The sequence below is a fragment of the Nycticebus coucang genome, chromosome 1 (genome assembly GCF_027406575.1).
Source record: "Nycticebus coucang isolate mNycCou1 chromosome 1, mNycCou1.pri, whole genome shotgun sequence".
Taxonomy (NCBI): Eukaryota; Metazoa; Chordata; class Mammalia; order Primates; family Lorisidae; genus Nycticebus; species Nycticebus coucang.
In genome coordinates, this window is record NC_069780.1 from 153,516,809 (window position 1) to 153,535,542 (window position 18,734).

The window sequence follows — 18,734 nt, forward strand, 5'->3', positions numbered from 1 at the left end:
CATCTCCAGATATATAGTGTTGGAATTGAATCAGAGCAGATATCTGCTACAGAATTGTTTGTTTGTTTGAAATCCCCCACATTGTTCAGAAAAGGCTTCTGTGTTGATTGTTGTTATTAAGTGACAGAATAGAAAAAAAAAAACTTTGTGGTTTTCTCAAGTCGAAGTAAGCTACTATGAAACATAAGACCCCTGGAAAATCAACAACCCAAAATAAGTGACTGAGGCAAAAATCTCAATCGGTGGAGGTTTATTAAGCCAAAGTCAAGGATACATCTGGAAAAACACAAACCACAGACAAATCTATGGCTATTTTTCCAAAGGAGAATTTGTAAGTTTCAATGTTTTAGAGGAATAGGATACATAGAAAAGAAAAAAAAAGTAGGGCGTGGGGTGGATGGGGAGACAAAATGGTTATATTCTGTGAGACCTAGGAAATCTATGTTTTATATAAGAAAAGGTAAACGTTAGAAGAGACAAAGGGAGTGAAGGAAACATCAATTATGCAGACGTGCCTGGGTTAGGTGTGTGAACTAAAATAAAATCTTAACCCTCCTCAACCTGACTGAGTGGACTCCCTGTTGGCCAAGAAGACCCCAGAAATACCCTAAAGCTGAATTGCTGGCCCTGAGAAGGGAGATCAGACTTGCCTTGTCATGCCCCGCCCCCTTCTTGGAGAAATCCTTTGTAACTCATTAACAGCCCTAAGCCTATACAAGATAAAGCTAAAATCACACCTGCAGGTCACCAGTTTACTCAACAGATCATGCTAGTTTGGGTATATGTAGTGACTTGTCTCGATTAGCAGACTTTCTTAACTTAAAACAGTCCAAGCCTTTAGACAAAGCTTTATTTCTTTAACCAATTACAAATCAAAGAATCTTTAAACCTATCTAAATTGTAAGCCTCCTGACTTGAGATATCCTGCCTCCTCGGGCCAAACCAATATAAACCTTCAAACCATGTATTGAATTTTACATGTAATTCCTCTCTCCCTGAAATGTATAAAACCAAACTGTAACCCAGTGACAGAGAACCCACTTGCTCAAGGTTTCTTGGGTGTGACTCTGGGCCATCATACTCAAACTTGGCTCATAATAAACCTCTTTAAATTATTTTACAGTGTTGGGTTCTTTTCCATTGACAGATGAAAGAATGTCTGATCCTGTCTTGACTCTGTTCTGTACCTGGGAAAACAAACCTGTAATTCATTACTATGTGTGGACTTGAGCAGACGTTAGTTTTAGAAGCTAAACATCACCTATAGACCTAAAGTTACATTTTGCATGTCCTTGCTTATGGAAGGCCAGAAAGGAATTTTCTTAATGAATGATCTGTGGGGCCAGTTCCTCACAGGTGCCCAAGGGCTTTATCTTCCCTTTGCATAAAGAGTTGGGGAGAAGTCCTGAGATTTTTATTTTCTTTTATACAATTATGTTATACTTATTTGTACTATAGGGTATTGACCAATTGGGTAGAAGGGCAAAGAGATCTAACTCATCAATTTTATCAAGAAGCTTCAGATCCTTCTCCATGAGAGCTTTTTTCATTATATATTTTCTTTATTAGGATCAGAAGTCCAAATTAAGAAAACCGGGGTGGCGCCCATAGCTCAGTGGATAGGGCAGTGGCCACACACACTGAGGCTGGTAGGTTTGAACCTGGCCCGGGCCATCTAGTACAACAATGACAACTATAACAACGACAACAACAACAAATAGCAGTGTTGTGGTGGGCATCTGTAGTCCAAGCTACTTGGGAGGCTGAGGCAAGAGAATCGCTTGAGCCCAAGAGTTTGAGGTTGCTGCGAGCTGTGATGTCATAGCACTCTACCCAGGGTGACAGCTTGAGACTGTCTCAAAACAAAACAAACTTACATTTGAGTTTTGTTCCTTATTCCTTAAACTATATGCTATATATGCTAGGCATGGTGGCTTACACCAGTAATCCCAGCATTTCTGGAGGCTGAACAGGACTGTTTGAGGCCAGGGGTTCAAGACCAGCCTGGACAACAAACCCCATTTCTTTAAGAAAAAAATGAAACAAATTAGCTGGCTATGGTGGTGTCAGCCTATAGTCCCCACTACTCAGGAGTCTGAGGCAGAAGGATTGCTTGAGCACAGGAGTTCAAGGCTATAGTGAGCTATGATTATGCCATTGTACTCCTGCCTGGGCAACAAAGTGAGACCCTGTCTCCAAAAAACAAAACTACATATGCTATATGCTTATATTTAGTTATGAATAAATTAGAGTTTACACATGTTGCCAGAGGACAGGAACTACGACTTGGTAATGGTATATCTTCCTCAGTGTTGTTACCACACAGGCACCACACCACATTTTCTGGATGGAATGCCAACACCTACCAGAGAACAGCCCACTAGGCCTGTTTGGACTTTAGCACCCAGGCTGGCTTGTCAAGTTCGTTCCTGTGTGGGTGGGTGCCCTGGGCATTAGTGACATGATTATTATTAATAACTCCTTAATCTCATCTAGGAAGAGGAAAAGGAGGAAGAGCTTGTTGTGAGTAGTACTAACTGGCTATGTATTTTATGTATTTACATGCATTTCTCACAATCTTACAATGTCTTTTTTTTGTTTTCCATTTTACAGGGGAAGAAATTGAGCTTCAAATAGCTTCTCCAAGATCATAAGCTATTATACTTTGCATGTTTGACTCCCAAATCTAAAATCTAAGAGGAAAAAAACCCAACTCTTCTTCTATTTTCTTTCTTTCTTTCCTTCCTTCCTTCCTTCCTTCCTTCCTTCCTTCCTTCCTTCCTTCCTTCCTTCCTTCCTTCCTTCCTTCCTTCCTTCTTTTCTCTCTCTCTCTTTCTCTCTCTCTCTCCTTCCTTCGTTCCTTCCTTCTTTCTTTCTTTCAAGACAGAATGAGACTTTTTCCCCAGGTAGAGTGTCATGGCATCATTGTAGCTCACAGCAACCTCCAATGCTTGGGCTCAAGTGATTCTCTTACCTCAGCTTCCCAAGTAGCTGGGAAATTGGTGCCTGCCACAACCCCAGGCTAGTTTTTCTATTTTTAGTAGAGGCAGAGTCTCACTCTTGATTGGCCTGGTCTCCAACTCCTGAGCTCAAGCGATCCTCCCAACTTGGCCTCCCAGAGTATACTAGGATCACAGTTGTGAGCCCCCACACCCTCTCCAACTCATTTCTTATTGAAAAGGAAATGAGTTGCCAGGTCCTACCTGAGAGATACTGTTCAAACAAAATTCTAAGGCTGACTTTATTTATTTTTATTTATTTATTTTTTTTTGTAGAGCAGAGTCTCACTTTATGGCCCTCGGTAGAGTGCCATGGCATCACACAGCTCACAGCAACCTCCAATTCCTGGGCTTAAGCGATTCTCTTGCCTCAGCCCCAAGTAGCTGGGACTACAGGCGCCCGCCACAACGCCCAGCTATTTTTTGGTTGCAGTTCAGTCGGGGCCGGGTTTGAACCCGCCACCCTCGGTATATGGGGCCGGCGTCTTACTGACTGAGCCACAGGCGCCACCCGGTTGACTTTATTTTTATAAATCAGGGTATTAGAAGTTTAACTAAGTGAACAAACCATGTTATAAACCTCTGGTAAAGTCAGGTTTCTTTTCTTTTCTTTTTTTTGAGACTGAGTCTCACTCTATTGCCCAGGCTAGAGTGCCATGGTATCTGCCTAGCCCACAGCAACCCCAAAGTCCTGGGTTCAAGTGATTTTCCTGCCTCAGCCTTCCAAGTAGCTGGGACTACAGGTGCCCACAACAACATCTGGCTAATCTTTCTATTTTTAGTAGAGACGGGGTCTCGATTTGCTCAGACTAGTCTCCAACTCCCGAGCTCAAGCAACCCTCCTGACTTGGCCTCCTAGAGTGCTAGAGTTACAGACATGAACCACATTGACCTGATGACTTTTTTTTGGTACGAATTTAAGGGGTACATCAGAAATTTTGTCACGTGTCTATATGGAGATTAAGGCATATAGGGTGTCCATCACTTGAACACAATATTTTTATTAAGTATAGTCACTCTACTCCACTAAATTCGAACATTGGATTATTCCTTCTCTCTTACTGTACATTTGATTTCATCCCACTTTCATTTATTCTCCCTCTTCTTTCCTTCCCTCATCCTTCCCCCATCTCTATTTATTGTCCCACTCTCTACCTCCATGAGGTCAAATTTTTTAGTTCCTACGTATAAGTGAGAAATATTTGTATTTTTGTATCTGGTTTATTTTACTTAAAATAATGACCTGTGTTCCATCCATGTTGCTGCAAATGACATGATTTTATTTTTTTTAAGGGCTGAATATTGATCCATTGTGTACATATACCACATTTTCTTTATACATTCATCTGTTGATAGACATTTAGATTGATTTCATATCTTTGCTATTGTGAATAGTGTACTACAACAAACATTTGAGTATTGGTATCCTTCTGATATATACATTCTTTTTCTTTGGTAGATACCCAGTAATGGGGTTCTTGGACCGAATGGCATTTCCACTTTTGTAGAATTTATACCATTTTTTTTGTCTTGGCTACATTAGTTTACATTCTCATAACAGTATATAAGAGTTCCCTTTTCTTTGGGAAGCCAAGGTGTTAGGATCAATTGAGTCCAAGAGTTCAAGACCAGCCTGGGTAACATAGTGAGACTCTGTCTTTACAAAAAATAAAAAGCATTTGTCAGATTTGATGGTGCACGCCTGTACTTCCAGACACTCAGGAGGCTAAGGCAGGAGGACAACTTAAACCCTGGAGTTTGAGGTTGCACTGAGCTATGATGATTCTACTACACTTAAGCCTGGGTAACAGAGTGAGACCCTGTCTTTAGGGGAAAAAAAAAAAAAACCCTTTTCTCTGTATTCTTGTCAACATCATCTTGTTTTCTTTTGTTTTGTCTTTTTAATAATAGCCATTCTGACTACAGTAAGAGGGTATCTCATTGTGGTTTTAATTTGCATTTCTCTGCTGATTATTAGTGATGTTCAGTATTTTTTACACACCTTTGGCCATTTGTATGTTTTGAGAAATGTCTATTCACATCTTTTGCCCATTTTTTTTTTTTGTAGAGACAGAGTCTCACTGTACCGCCCTCGGGTAGAGTGCCGTGGCGTCACACGGCTCACAGCAACCTCCAACTCCTGGGCTGAAGCGATTCTCTTGCCTCAGCCTCCGGAGTAGCTGGGACTACAGGCGCCCACCACAACACCTGGCTATTTTTTGGTTGCAGTTTGGCCGGGGCTGGGTTTGAACCCGCCACCCTTGGCATATGGGGCCGGCGCCCTACTCACTGAGCCACAGGCACCGCCCATCTTTTGCCCATTTTTTAAATGAGATTATTTATTTTTTTCCTTTTGAGTTGTTTGAGTTGCTTGTATATTCTAGATATTAGTCCCCTATTGGATGAATAATTTGCCAATATTTTCTCCTATTCAATAGGTTGTCTCTTCACTCTGTTTTGTTTAACTCCCATTTGTCTACTTTTTTTTGTTGCCTGTGCTTTGAGGTCTTAATCATAAATTCTTTGCTTAAATCAATATTCAGGAGAGTTCTCCAAGGTTTTCATTCAATATTTTCATAGTTTGAGGTCTTATGTTTCAGTCTTTAATCCATTTTGAGTTGATTCTTGTATATTGTGAGGGATAGTGATCCCTTCATTCTTCTGTATATGGCTATCCAATTTTCCCAGCACTATTTATTGAATAGGATGTCTTTCCCCCAGTATCAGTTCTTTTTTTAGATTTGTCAAAGATCAGTTGGCTGTAAATATGTGTGCCTTTATTTTTGGGTTTTCTATTCTATTCCATTGGCCTATATGTCTATTTTTATACCAATATCATCCTATTTTTATTACTGTAGCCTTGTAATATATTTTGAACTCAGGTTATGAAATGCCTCCAGCTTTGTTTTATTGTTCAGGATAGCATTGGCTGTTTGGGCTCTTTATTGGATGTTAGGATTGTTTGTTCTATTTCTGTAAAGAATGTCATTGGTATTTTGATAGAGATTGCATTGAATATGTAGCTTTCTTTTTAAAAATTGAGTTATCCATGAGACTCTAGTGTTTTCTCCTATATGTTCTATTCAAGATACGATTGTCTATTTATAATTTGGGTTTTTCTTCTTTTTTTGGAAATAGAGTCTCACTTTGTCACCCTCGGTAGAGTGCTGTGGCATCATAACTCACAGCAAACTCAAACTCTTGGGGTCAAGTGATTCTCTTGCCTCAGCCTCCCAAGTAGCTGGGACTACAGGTGCCCACCACAATGTCCAGCTAATTTTAGAGATGGGGGTTTCTCTCTGGCTCAGGCTGGTCTTGAACCTATGAGCTGTAGCAATCCACTTACCTCGGCCTCCCAGGTCTAGGATTACAGGAGTGAACCACAACACAGCCTTATAATTTGGGTTCTTCTTGCTGGAGAGGGCAGTTTTCTGATGTCTTTAGGTGTTCATCTTGAACTGGAGACTACTCAATTTTTAAATACTTAATCCTGTGATTCACATACTCTGTTTTCAGTAGTGGTTTGGTGCTGGCTGAAGAGCTGCCCTATCAGGAATTACTAGGAACTCAGATCTTTCTGTCCTTGCAAAGCAGACGTTTCTTACTTGTCCAGGTCAAAAGATAACATTACAGTTGCAACTTCTTTGTTTACCAATCTTTAGTCTTTTTAAAAAGTGTGGGGCGGCGCCTGTGGCTCAGTGAGTAGGGCGCCGGCCCCATGTGCTGAGGGTGGTGGGTTCAAACCCAGCCCCGGCCAAACTGCAACAAAAAAATAGCCGGGTGTTGTGGCGGATGCCTGTAGTCCCAGCTGCTTGGGAGGCTGAGGCAAGAGAATCACTTAAGCCCAAGAGTTACAGGTTGCTGTGAGCCGTGTGACATCATGGCACTCTACCAAAGGGCGGTACAGTGAGACTCTGTCTCTACAAAAAAAAAAAGTGTGAAATTATAAAATATATGTTGCAGAGTATATAGAAACAAAATTAAAATGGGAAAAATTCATCACCTGATTCTAGCAATAAACAGAATGATTAGGCTTTGGAAGAGGGTAAGCTTAGATCCAAACCCTGACTCTGACATTAAGTAGCTGTGCAACCTGGGTGGAGCTACTGAGCCTCATGGAGTCACAGTTTCTTCATCTGAAAAATGAGTATATTTTCCTAATATCCCCAACCTGTAATCAACCTAAATGTCTAGTGAATGGATAGACAGAAGCAGATTAAAGTTTGTTTATCCCTTACACTGGAAAATTTATTCAGCAATAAAAGAGAATGAACTGCTGATGGGTACTATAAAATAGACAAAACTCAAAACTATTATGTTAAGTGAAAGAAGCCAGATACAAAAGACCAAGGGACACACAATGTATAATTTCATTTATACAAAATGTCCAGAAAATGAATATTTATAGAAGCAGTAATTAAATTAGTGGTTGTCTGTAGCTGGGAGTAGAAACAAGAATTAAGTGTAAATGGACATGAGGGTTCTTATTAGGGAAATATAAATGTTCTAAGACCAGGCTATGGTGATGACTGCATTGCTCAGTAAGGTTACTAGAAATCAGTGAATTGTACACTTGAAGTCTATGATATGCAAAAATTCCACAATAAAACTGTTTTTTAAAAAAGGATAGGAACTAGTCATCCACTTATAGTTGTCTGTGCTAAAAAAAAGTATTTATGGTAGGGGATTAAAAAAAGATATAATCTCATTTTACGGTTAGTGTTTAAATGAGGATATCTGTTATGCTCAGTGCAGGATTTAGTTTATGGGAACACACAAGCAGTTGCCTTCTACAATAATAGCTAAACATCAACTACCCGGGATAGGAAAGGAAATACCATAAAAGGAAATACAATAAAATGTATCTTTCTAGGCAGGTATATTTCATATATGTCAGATCATCTTGTGTAAGTCTTGTCTCTTGCCTTTACTCCATTTATCATAATTTATTTTCTTTTTTTGAGACAGAATCTCACTCTGTCTCTCAGGCTAAAGTGCGGTGACATCATCATAGCTCATGGCAACCTCAAATTCCTGGTTTGAGGTCACTTCAACTGATCCTCCTTCCTCAGCCTCTTGAGAAGCTGGAATTATAGATGCCTGCCACCACACCTGGCTAATTTTTCTATTTTTGTAGAGATGTCGTCTCACTTTTGCTTGGGCTGGTCTTGAACTCCTGGCCTCAAGCAATCCTCCCACCTCAGCCTCCCAAGTGCTAGGCTTAACAGGTGTAAGCCACCACACCTGGACCATTTATCATAATTTCTTGTGAAACATCCTGTAAGTTTTCCTTAAGCACTCCATGATGATGTTGAGTACACAATTTAAGCGTTTACTAATAAGCACTTGGCTTTTTTAATTTTTCTTTATAAATGCCACATACCTTTAATGAATATCTTTTGTTCTTAGGTTTTAAGTTATTCATAGATATGATCAGAAATTCAAATAAAATAGAATTATAGGATCTGACCATATGCACGTTGTTCGTGCTGCTGCTACATGTTTTTACCAAATCGCATCCCCGAAAGTTTTTGCCGTTTATATTGCCAACACCTGGTGAAATGCTGATTTCATCACACAGTGGCACTGAAGAGTATCTATTTTTTAAACCTTGACTACTTTGATAGTATCACTTGAAAAGTAATACTGTGTCTTTCAAGTGAAATCTCGGTGGATACATTTTCTGCATGTTTATTAGATATGTCTATTTCTGTGAATAGTTAGTTCAAGTTCTTTGTGCCTACTCACTTTTGGGGATGTTTCTTGTGGACGTGTATGAACTCTTCAGCAGGGATGTTGATTCTTCTCTGTTGAATTTTTCTTTCAGATTGTTGTGTTCTCTTTAATTTAATTAATAATGGGTAGATATTTTAAATATTGAGAGAATGAAGATCACTTTGTAAAATAGATTTGTAGAAGATTTAGAGATGGAGATGAAAGTAGGGAATGGAAGGGAAAGAGAGAACACCATATTCTTTGCCTGCTTTATAATTTAGCCTAAGTATAGGTTGATGTATGGATCTTTTTCTTTCTTGGCTTTTTTGTTGTTTTTGAGACAGAGTCTCACTCTGTCACCCTGGGTAGAGTGCCATGGTGTCATCATGGCCTCTAATCCTAGCACTCTGGGAGGCCAAGGCGGGTGGATTGCCTCAGCTCACAGGTTCAAGACCAGCCTGAGCTAGAGCTATACCCTGTCTCACAGACACCTCAGTCTCCTGGGCTCAAATGATCCTCTTGCCTCAGTCTCCTGAGTAGCTGGGACTACAGGTGCCTGTCACAATGATCATCTAGCTTTTCTAATTTTACTAGAGATGGGGTCTCACTCTTGCTCAGGCTGGTTTTGAACTCATGAGCTCAAGGGAGCCAGCCTCAGCTTCCCAGAGTTCTAGGATTACAAGCATGAGCCACCGTGCCTGGCCTGATGTATGGATCTTATCACAACTGTTACCTTCACAGTCATGATTTAGCCATCACAGTTCAACAATCACTTCCTAATCTATGACAGCGAAAGACTGTCCTCTAGCCCTCAAAACTGACTCAGGATTAAACTGAAATCCAGGGCGGCACCTGTGGCTCAGTGGGTAGGGTGCTGGCCCTATATACCAAGAGTGGTGGGTTTGAACCTGTCCCCGGCCAAACTGCAACAACAACAAAAAAAGCCAGGCATTGTGATGGGTGCCTGTAGTCCCTGCTATTCAGGAGGCTGAGGCAAGAGAATCTCCTAAATTGGAGGTTACTGTGAGCTGTGATACCACCATACTCTACAGGGGTCAACAGAGTGAGACTCTGTCTCAAAAAAAAAAAATGTTAAACTGAAATCCAATAGTTGTGGTAACAGTCCTCATATTAAGTTTTTCTCAGGGCTGTGCTCCCAGCATCAAAAGATCAAACCATAGTTTGGTAATATCTCCTTGATCAATAAGCAACTTAACAGGGACTTTAATAATCTCATTCTGGATCCACCTAAAAGTGGAAGTGTTAGATAATCACTGTGCCTTTTGTCAAGTGGATATACTCAATAGACATAAACCCTGAGATTTATCATCATTCATTTTGAAACATCCATACTTGTATTGATTCCAATTGTAGGTAAGAATTCTCTACTCCAGGGGCAGCACCTGTGGCTCAAAGGAGTAGGGCGCCAGCCCCATACACCAGAGGTGGCGGGTTCAAACCCAGCCCCGGCCAAAAACTGCAAAAAAAAGAAAGAAGAAAAATTCTCTTCTTCTAGACCTTCTAGACCACCCTAGACCTATGTTCTCTAAAAATGGCATTTTGAGAACCACTTCCTAAAAATGATTTGTTAACATGGAGGGAAGTGTTCACTTTAGAATTGGTATTAGTAAAAAGTAAACATATAAGAATATCTTTAAATATGCAATTGTTAGATTAAAAATAATTGAAAAACGGATCCCCAAAGATAGGCCCCAAAGATATGACTTTGGGAAAGTTACTTTATTTCTGAATCCATTCCTTATCTATAAAATAGAAAAAATTAAACTATTAATCCAGGCCTTTATGATATATATAACAAATTGCAAGTAACCAACCCATCAGAAATACTCAGATATTTCTTCATTCTTAGGACAAGGAAATTAAATGGTAAGTCCAGTAATTTAATTTTTCGTAGACTGGATTTAGGCAGGAAAATGGAATAGTAAGTGGTTTCTTGCTGTTTGTTGCTTGAAGCACTGTGCTTTTACCTTCTTATCAAACCTTCACAGCACTGGCTGTTACTCCCATTTCAATGATGAGGAAACTGAAACTTAAAGAAATTATTCTGCTTTCGCACAGTGATCCAGATGCTCCCTGGGACTCATTTCTGTATTTCTTCCATGTAATTGATGCCTAAATTGTTTACTAATTATCCAACTGCCCACCTAACATGTCTGCCTTGATGATTAATAGGCTTGGAAAGCAAGTTCCTGTCATTGTCCCCCCAAATCTTCCCCATTCAGTAAAATGACAACCCCATCACTTTATTTTTTTTAATTTTTTCCCAGAATTTCATTACTTTTGATCATACACCAACTAGCTTATATTTTAGTTCTTTACAAAGAAAATGCTAAGAAAATTATAATCACATGTTATATGGTTTTAAATCATAATTCCAGATTTCTTTACATATAAGATGGAATGGTCCAGCAGCTATGTCCACTGTCACAGACTTAGTTCCATTCCATCCTGCAAAATTAACTAGTCACACACAAAAAATTTTTCAAATACAGTAAAAAATGTACCCACGAAGATAATTTACAAGGACAAATAAGGAATGTAATTTATCTTGGCTGTGCTTCAAAAATTTAGGGTCAGTAGCCTTAGTCAAGGCACAAAGCAGGAAGAGGTGAGCACAGCTGTCTCTGGGAGTGGGCAAGGTATGTACAACCACTGACGAGGTATGCATGCACGCAAGGATTTAAAACTGCTCAGTCTTGCTACGAGAATTGAACTGAGTTAAAAGGAAATGCTGGGTGGCGCCTGTGGCTCAGTAAGTAAGGCGCCGGCCCCATATGCCAAGGGCGATGGGTTCAAACCCGGCCCCGGCCAAACTGCAACAACAACAACAAAAAAAAATAGCCGGGCGTTGTGGCGGGCGCCTGTAGTCCCAGCTGCTGGGGAGGCTGAGGCAAGAGAATCACATAAGCCCAAGAGCTGGAGGTTGCTGTGAGCCGTTTGACGCCACGGCACTCTACCCGAGGGCGGTACGGTGAGACTCTGTCTCTACAAAAAAAAAAAAAAAAACAGGAAATGCTGTGGCTTCCCCCTACTAACTATCCACCTCTGGATCAAGTCCATAATCTTCATATAGAAAACAAAATTGGCAAGGATCGCCAAAAGTAAATCACTATTCGGGTAAGCGAAACAAAATGCTTCACTAATTTCAATTCTTGGTTATGCCTCCTGGACTAGAAGCATTTTGTAGACAAAGGAATGTTTCACAAAATTGAAATGTCATTCAGGTGAAGAACAAGACATTGTCCACTTAAAAATTTCAACCTTTCAGCTGTGCAGAAGCTTTTTAGTTTGATCAAGTCCCAATAGTGTATTTTTGAAGCAGCTTCAATTGCCCGGGGGGTCCTTCTCATAAAAAACTCACCCAACCCAATTTCTTCAAGGGTTTTCCCTACACTCTCGTCTAGTATTTTTATAGTTTCATGTCTTAGGTTTAAATCTTTAATCCAGTGAGAGTCTATCTTGGTTAATGGTGAGAGGTGTGGGTCCAGTTTCAGTCTTCTACAGGTTGCCAGCCAGTTCACCCAGCACCATTTGTTAAATAGGGAATCTTTTCCCCACTGAATGTTTTTAATTGGCTTGTCAAAGATTAAATAACGGTAAGTAGCTGGATTCATCTCTTGGTTCTCTATTCTGTTCCAGACATCTACTTCTCTGTTTTTGTGCCAGTACCATGCTGTTTTGACAAGCAAACAGCCCTCAGAATGGGAGAAGATATTTGCAGGTTATGTCTCCAACAAAGGTTTAATAATCAGAATCCACAGAGAACTCAAACTCATTAGCAAGAAAAGAACAAGGGATCCCATTGCAGGCTGGGTAAGGGACTTGAAGAGAAACTTCTCTGAAGAAGACAGGCGCACGGCCTTCAGACATATGAAAAAATGCTCATCATCTTTAATCATCAGAGAAATGCAAATCAAAACTACTTTGAGATATCATCTAACTCCAGTGAGACTAGCCTATATCACAAAATCCCAAGACCAGAGATGTTGGCGTGGATGTGGAGAAAAGGGAACACTTTTGCACTGCTGGTGGGAATGCAAATTAATACATTACTTTTGGAAAGAGATATGGAGAACACTTAGAGATCTAAAAATAGATCTGCCATTCAATCCTGTAATCCCCCTACTGGGCATATACCCAGAAGACCAAAAATCACACCATAATAAAGATATTTGTATCAGAATATTTATTGCAGCCCTATTCATAATTGCTAAGTCATGGAAAAAGCCCAAGTGCCCATCGATCCACGAATGGATTAATAAATTGTGGTATATGTACACCATGGAATATTATGCAGCCTTAAAGAAAGATGGAGACTTTACCTCTTTCGTGTTTACATGGATGTAGCTGGAACATATTCTTCTTAGTAAAGTGTCTCAAGAATGGAAGAAAAAGTACCCAATGTACTCACCCTTATTATGAAACTAATGTAGGACCTTCACATGAAAGCTATAACCCAGTTACAACCTAAGAATAGGGAGAAAGGGGAAAGGGAGGGGAGGGAGGGGGAAAGGAGGGGAGAGGGAGGGGGAAGGAGGGATTAATGGGATTACACCTGCAGTGCATCTTACAAGGGTATATGTAAATCCTAGTAAATGTGGAATGTAAAGCTCTTAGCAAAATAACTAAGAAAATGCTACAAAAGCTATGTTAACTAATGTGATGAAAATGTGTCAAACGATCTATGAACCAAGTGTATGGTGCCCCACGATCATACTAATGTACACAGCTATGGTTTAATAAAAATAAATAAATAAATAAAATAAATAAATAAAAAATAAAATTTTTGCAGGAAAAAAAAAACTTCAACCTTTCAAATGGCTCTTACAGCTGAACCACCTTATGTTACAGCAGTGAGGTTCTGGGATCCTTTAGCAGCAAATGCCGATTTAAAGGGCACGGGGTCTCTTCGGGTTGATTGGTTTGCTGGCTTGTTCTTCTTGCACAGTGGCATGAAACATTTTCCTTTATTCTGCAGCTCAGTTAAAATATTTATTTTTTGCTCAAGAATAGCTTCAAGTTGTGTGGCATTTGAATCTACATCATAGTCTACTTCTTCAGTCATCTCTAGGAGAGCTTTTTCTTCTTCTAACCATCGAATAGATGCCTGGAACACTGCCCTGTGATCTTCTACAACTTGTTCTTCCATTTCTACCATTTGTGAGACAGCTTCATGGATAGTAAACAGTTGCAAAGAAAGTTCTTCTTCATTTTGTTCACAAAGAAGTCTCAGATCATCTCTCTGAGGTGAACTCCCCACACCCCACTGTGTCTCTAAGTCATCAAGCTGGTTTGGTGGCTGGTGCATTATTGGACGAACATCCCCAGCAGAGGTTGGATCTACAGTCAGTTCTTTCACCCTATTTGCATATCTTAATGTATTAAGAGTATTTTCACAGGAGAAAATACTCTTCCTGGCTATTCCTGGAGAGATTGTGGCAATCACGCAGGTATGAGAGTTTTCACTTATGAATGAACCTCTTAACAACTGAGTGAGTTTACTTGCTCAGAAAGGAGTATGAGTTTTTTCTTTGTTGGTTGTTTTGTTTTGTTTTTTTGAGACAGAGCCTCAAGCTGTCACCCTGGGTAGAGTGCTGTGGCATCACAGCTCATGGCAACCTCCATCTCCTGGCTCAAGTGATTCTCCTGCCTCTGCCTCCCAAGTAGCTGGGACTACAGGCGCCCACCACAACACCTGGCTATTTTTTGGTTGCAGCCATCATTGCTGTTTGGCAGCCCGGGCTGGATTCGAACCTGCCAACTCAGGTGTATGTGGCTGGCGCCGAGCCAGGAGTATGAGTTTTATTTCTACCTAATGCTGATGCACTCCTTGAGTGCTAAAAGGCTTTTAGTAATTTCAGCACCTTCAAGCCTCGTTTGCCTGTCTGCACTGGAAGTATCAGCTCCTCTTTCATTTCCAGCCAAATCGATGACAGACAATTTGCCATGTAGTTTTCCTTTCCTTCTAAGAATAATCTGAAACACTGCATGGCTTCGAGATGAATGGACATTTGCAGATGTTTGACCGGATGTTCTGCAACTGTTGCCTATGTCAATGAGTTTTGGTACATCTTCAATACATTTGACCTCTCGTTCCTGTAATCCCACCACTTGAACCTGCTGTTTTCCATCTTCTCGAAACTTAATTTTGTTTTCCTATTTAGCAAGTTAAACACCTTTCCACTGTAAATTTCAAAAAAGGTTGCACATACTTGAAGTTCTAGCTTCTTACAGTTTGGCTTCTTTAGCATTAAAAAGACATCTCAGCTGCTAGTGCATAATTTCCTTTAGAACAATCTTGCTTCTTTCCTGAAAAGTCACCACCCATAGCATGAGTTTTTCCACTGCCAGTCTGCCCATAAGCAAAGCATGTAGCCATTCCTCTTTCAAATATAGTTTCCACTAGTAGTCTAGCAGTAAACCTGTGAACCATTTCACTAGGAGCTGAGTCATCAAAGGCATAATCAAAACGAAATGCTTGGTTTTCTAGGTACCTTGTTAAATGTACTTTTTGTTTTGGTTCATGTACCATCACAGCATCTTTACTAGGGACTGTTATTACATCAAGATATTTCATTTGAGTTTCTTTTTTATTGAGTGGTCGTTTTCTTACACAAACACATATTCTATGTTCATCAATGGGATCTGCTGTTGTTAAGGGTCTATAATCCAAACTTCCTCTGAAGTCTCTGATCATACACATAATTTCATAATTTGGGTTTGTAGCATTGACACCCTGGGCTCTTTTTTCTCTAAGGTCTTGCTGTTGCAATCTCCTTTTTTCTCGTTTTTCTTGCAATTTTTCTACTTCTTTCACACAATTAGATTTCCTACGTGCATTCTGTTGTGCAGAAGACGACTGTTCAGGAAGCTGACTAGGTCGTGCACATGCAGAACCAACCACTCTATTGTCTCTTGGTGGAGGATCATTCTTTTTTTTTAATCCATCACTCAACTAATTTTTTATTATTATTATTTTTTAATTTATTTACTTTCATTGTTAAATCATAGCTGTGTACATTAGTGCAATCAAGGGGTACAATATGCGGGTTTCATATACAATCTGAAATATTCTCATCAAACTGTTCAATTAGCCTTCATGGCATTTTCTAGTTACTGTATGTAGGCATTTGTATTCTGCATTTAGTAAGTTTCGCCTGTACCCATTCTAAGATGCACCGTAGATGTGGCCCCACCCATTACCCTCCCTCCACCAAAACCTCCCCCCTCCCTTCCCTTTCCTTGGCCCTTTCCCCATAGTCTTGTGCTATAGTTGGGTTATAGCCTTCATGTGTTGGTGGAGGATCATTCTTAATTGCTGCCACAGTCCATTGAGCTTTACAATTTTGTTTACTTTGGCTGAGGATATTGGGAGGTGGAGGTGTTTCTGAACTGGGTTCAATGCCTTCATTTTGCTCAAGGTCAGGGTTAAGTGAAAATATGCTCTCCAGGTCAATCTCTTTGCCTTTTGTATCTCCATTTTCTTTTCTTTTCTTCTTTTCCTTTCCCTCACCCCATCCCTCCTTCTCTATCCGGTCTCCCCTTCCCCCATGCCCCACCATGTCATTATCATTAGTTGTCCTCATATCAAAGTTGAATACATAGGATTCATACTTCTCCATTCCTGTGATGCTTCACTAAGAATAATGTGTTCCACCTCCATCCAGGTTAGTACAAATGCTGCAAAATCTCCATTTTTTATGGCTGAATAATATTCCATGGTATACATGTACCACAGTTTACCAATCCATTCCTGGGTTGAAGGATATTTAGGTTGTTTCCACATTTTGGCAATTGTAAATTGGACTGCGATAAACAGCCTAGTATAAGTGTCTTTATAATAAAAGGATTTTTTTTTCCTTCTGGATAGATGCCCAATAATGGGATTGTAGGATCAAACGGTAGGTCTAGGTTGAGTTCTTTGAGATTTCTCCATACTTCCTTCCAAAAAGGTTGTATTAGTTTGCAATCCCACCAGCAGTGTAAAAGTGTTCCTTTCTCTCCTCATCTGCGCCAACATCTGAACTTTTGAGATTCTGTGATATAGGTCATTCTTGCTGGGGTTAGGTGATATCTCAGGGTGGTTTTAATTTGCATTTCTCTATTAGGGATGATGAACATTTTTTCATATGTTTGCTAGCCATTGGTCAGTCTTCTTTAGAGAAGGTTCTGTTCATCTCTCTTCCCCATTGATGTATAGGATTACTGGTGTTTTTCTTGTGGATTGATTGAAGTTCTGTATAAATCCTGGTTACTATCTCCATTTTCTATCCATTCAACAGTTACACTTTCATCATCTTCATTTAAAGATGTTACCGCCAGCGCCAAGCAGCTTTGGTGGTATAGTGGTGAGCAGAGCTGCCTTTCAAGCAGTTGACCCAGGTTCATTTCCTGGCCAACTGCACTGTGCCCATCTTGGGCAGTGCCTGTGGCTCAATGGGTAGGGCACCAGCCCCATATACCAAGGGGGGCGGGTTCAAACCCATTCCCGGCCAAACTGCCACAACCAAAAAAAATAGCCAGGCATTGTGGTGGGTGCTTGTAGTCCCAGCTACTCGGGAGACTGAGGCAAGAGAATCGCCTAAGCCCAGGAGTTGGAGGTTACTGTGAACTGTGACGCCACGGCACGCTACCAAGTGTGATAAAGTGAGACTCTGTCTCAAAAAAAAAGATGCTACCGTTGTTGATGTATTTGGCCATGGCTCTGCTTGATCTCCATGTAAGTCCCAGTCTGGATCTTGCTGAAGTTGGCCGTTGCCATCACCTCATCTGGAGCAGCAGCAGCGGGCTGAGAGAGGGGGACTGGAGGGCGGAAAAAGCAGGGAGGGGGCCAACCCCATCATTTTAGATGATCAATTCAGAAACCCTGGAGTCATCCTCAAGTCCCTCAAATCACACTCTAATCTTTAATAGATCCTGCCAACTTTGTTTGCAAATAGGCTTAGAATCTGGGCCACTTCTTGAGTTTCCAAGCTACTACCATGGCCGGAGCTACCAACAACTCTCACATATACTAAATATCCTCCTACATGGTTCATTTCTGTCCTTGGGCCTCTTCAGCCTACTCATGTAAAGCTGCTAGGACAACCCTGCTAACACGAAGACCTGATCACATCATTTCTCTGCTCAAAACCTTCCTCTAGAATCCTGTGGGACTCTAGAGCCAAAGACTAAACAGTGGTTTCAAGAGTCCACAGGACTTCCCTGGCTCTCAATAGCACTGCCCATACATTTTACTACTCTAACTATTGCTCACTGCACTCCAGCCACACCAGCTTCCTCACTGTCCCCTTTAACAGGGCTGCTCTCCCTCCATATTCTGCCATGGCTCACTTCCTCACTTCCATCAGGCTTATTCAAAAGTTGCCTTCTTGGGCGGTGCCTGTGGCTCAAAGGAGTAGGGCACCAGCCCCATATACTGGAGGTGGTGGGTTCAAGCCCAGCCCTGGCCAAAAAAACTGCAAAAAAAAAAAAAGTTGCCTTCTCCAGCAGGAAATCCTTCACTACTCTATCTAAAAGTTCAACCCCTAATCATTTTCATTTCTCTGTTTCTTCTTTGTTTATTTCATACTTGTCACCAATATACTGCATAATTTACTTATTTCTTTTGTTGCCTCTTGCTAGAATATAATTTCTATGGGGCCAGGGATTTCCATTGGTTTTGTTCTCTGCCATATTCCTAGTGCTTAACACCTGGGTATACACACCATAAATATTTGTTAAATGATTTGAATGAGGCTGAGTGAGGTGGCTCATGCCTGTAATCCTAGCATTCTGGGAGGCCGAGGCAGGTGGATAGCTTGAGCTCACGAGTTCAAGACTAGCATGAGCAAAAAGCAAGACCCCATGTCTACTAAAAATAGAAAAAAACTGAGGCAAGAGGATCTCTTGAGCCCAAGAGTTTGAGGTTGCTGTTAGCTATTATGCCACAACACTCTACATAGGGTGACAGCTTAAGACTCTATCTCAAAAAAAAAAAAAAATGAGTTGAATGATTTT

At 40.5% G+C, this 18,734-nt stretch overlaps 1 pseudogene; it reads right to left on the minus strand.

Moving 5' to 3' along the window:
* Positions 1-13,624: 13,624 nt before the first annotated feature.
* Positions 13,625-17,496, minus strand: LOC128589621 (kinesin-like protein KIF2A; annotated as a pseudogene).
* Positions 17,497-18,734: the final 1,238 nt, after the last annotated feature.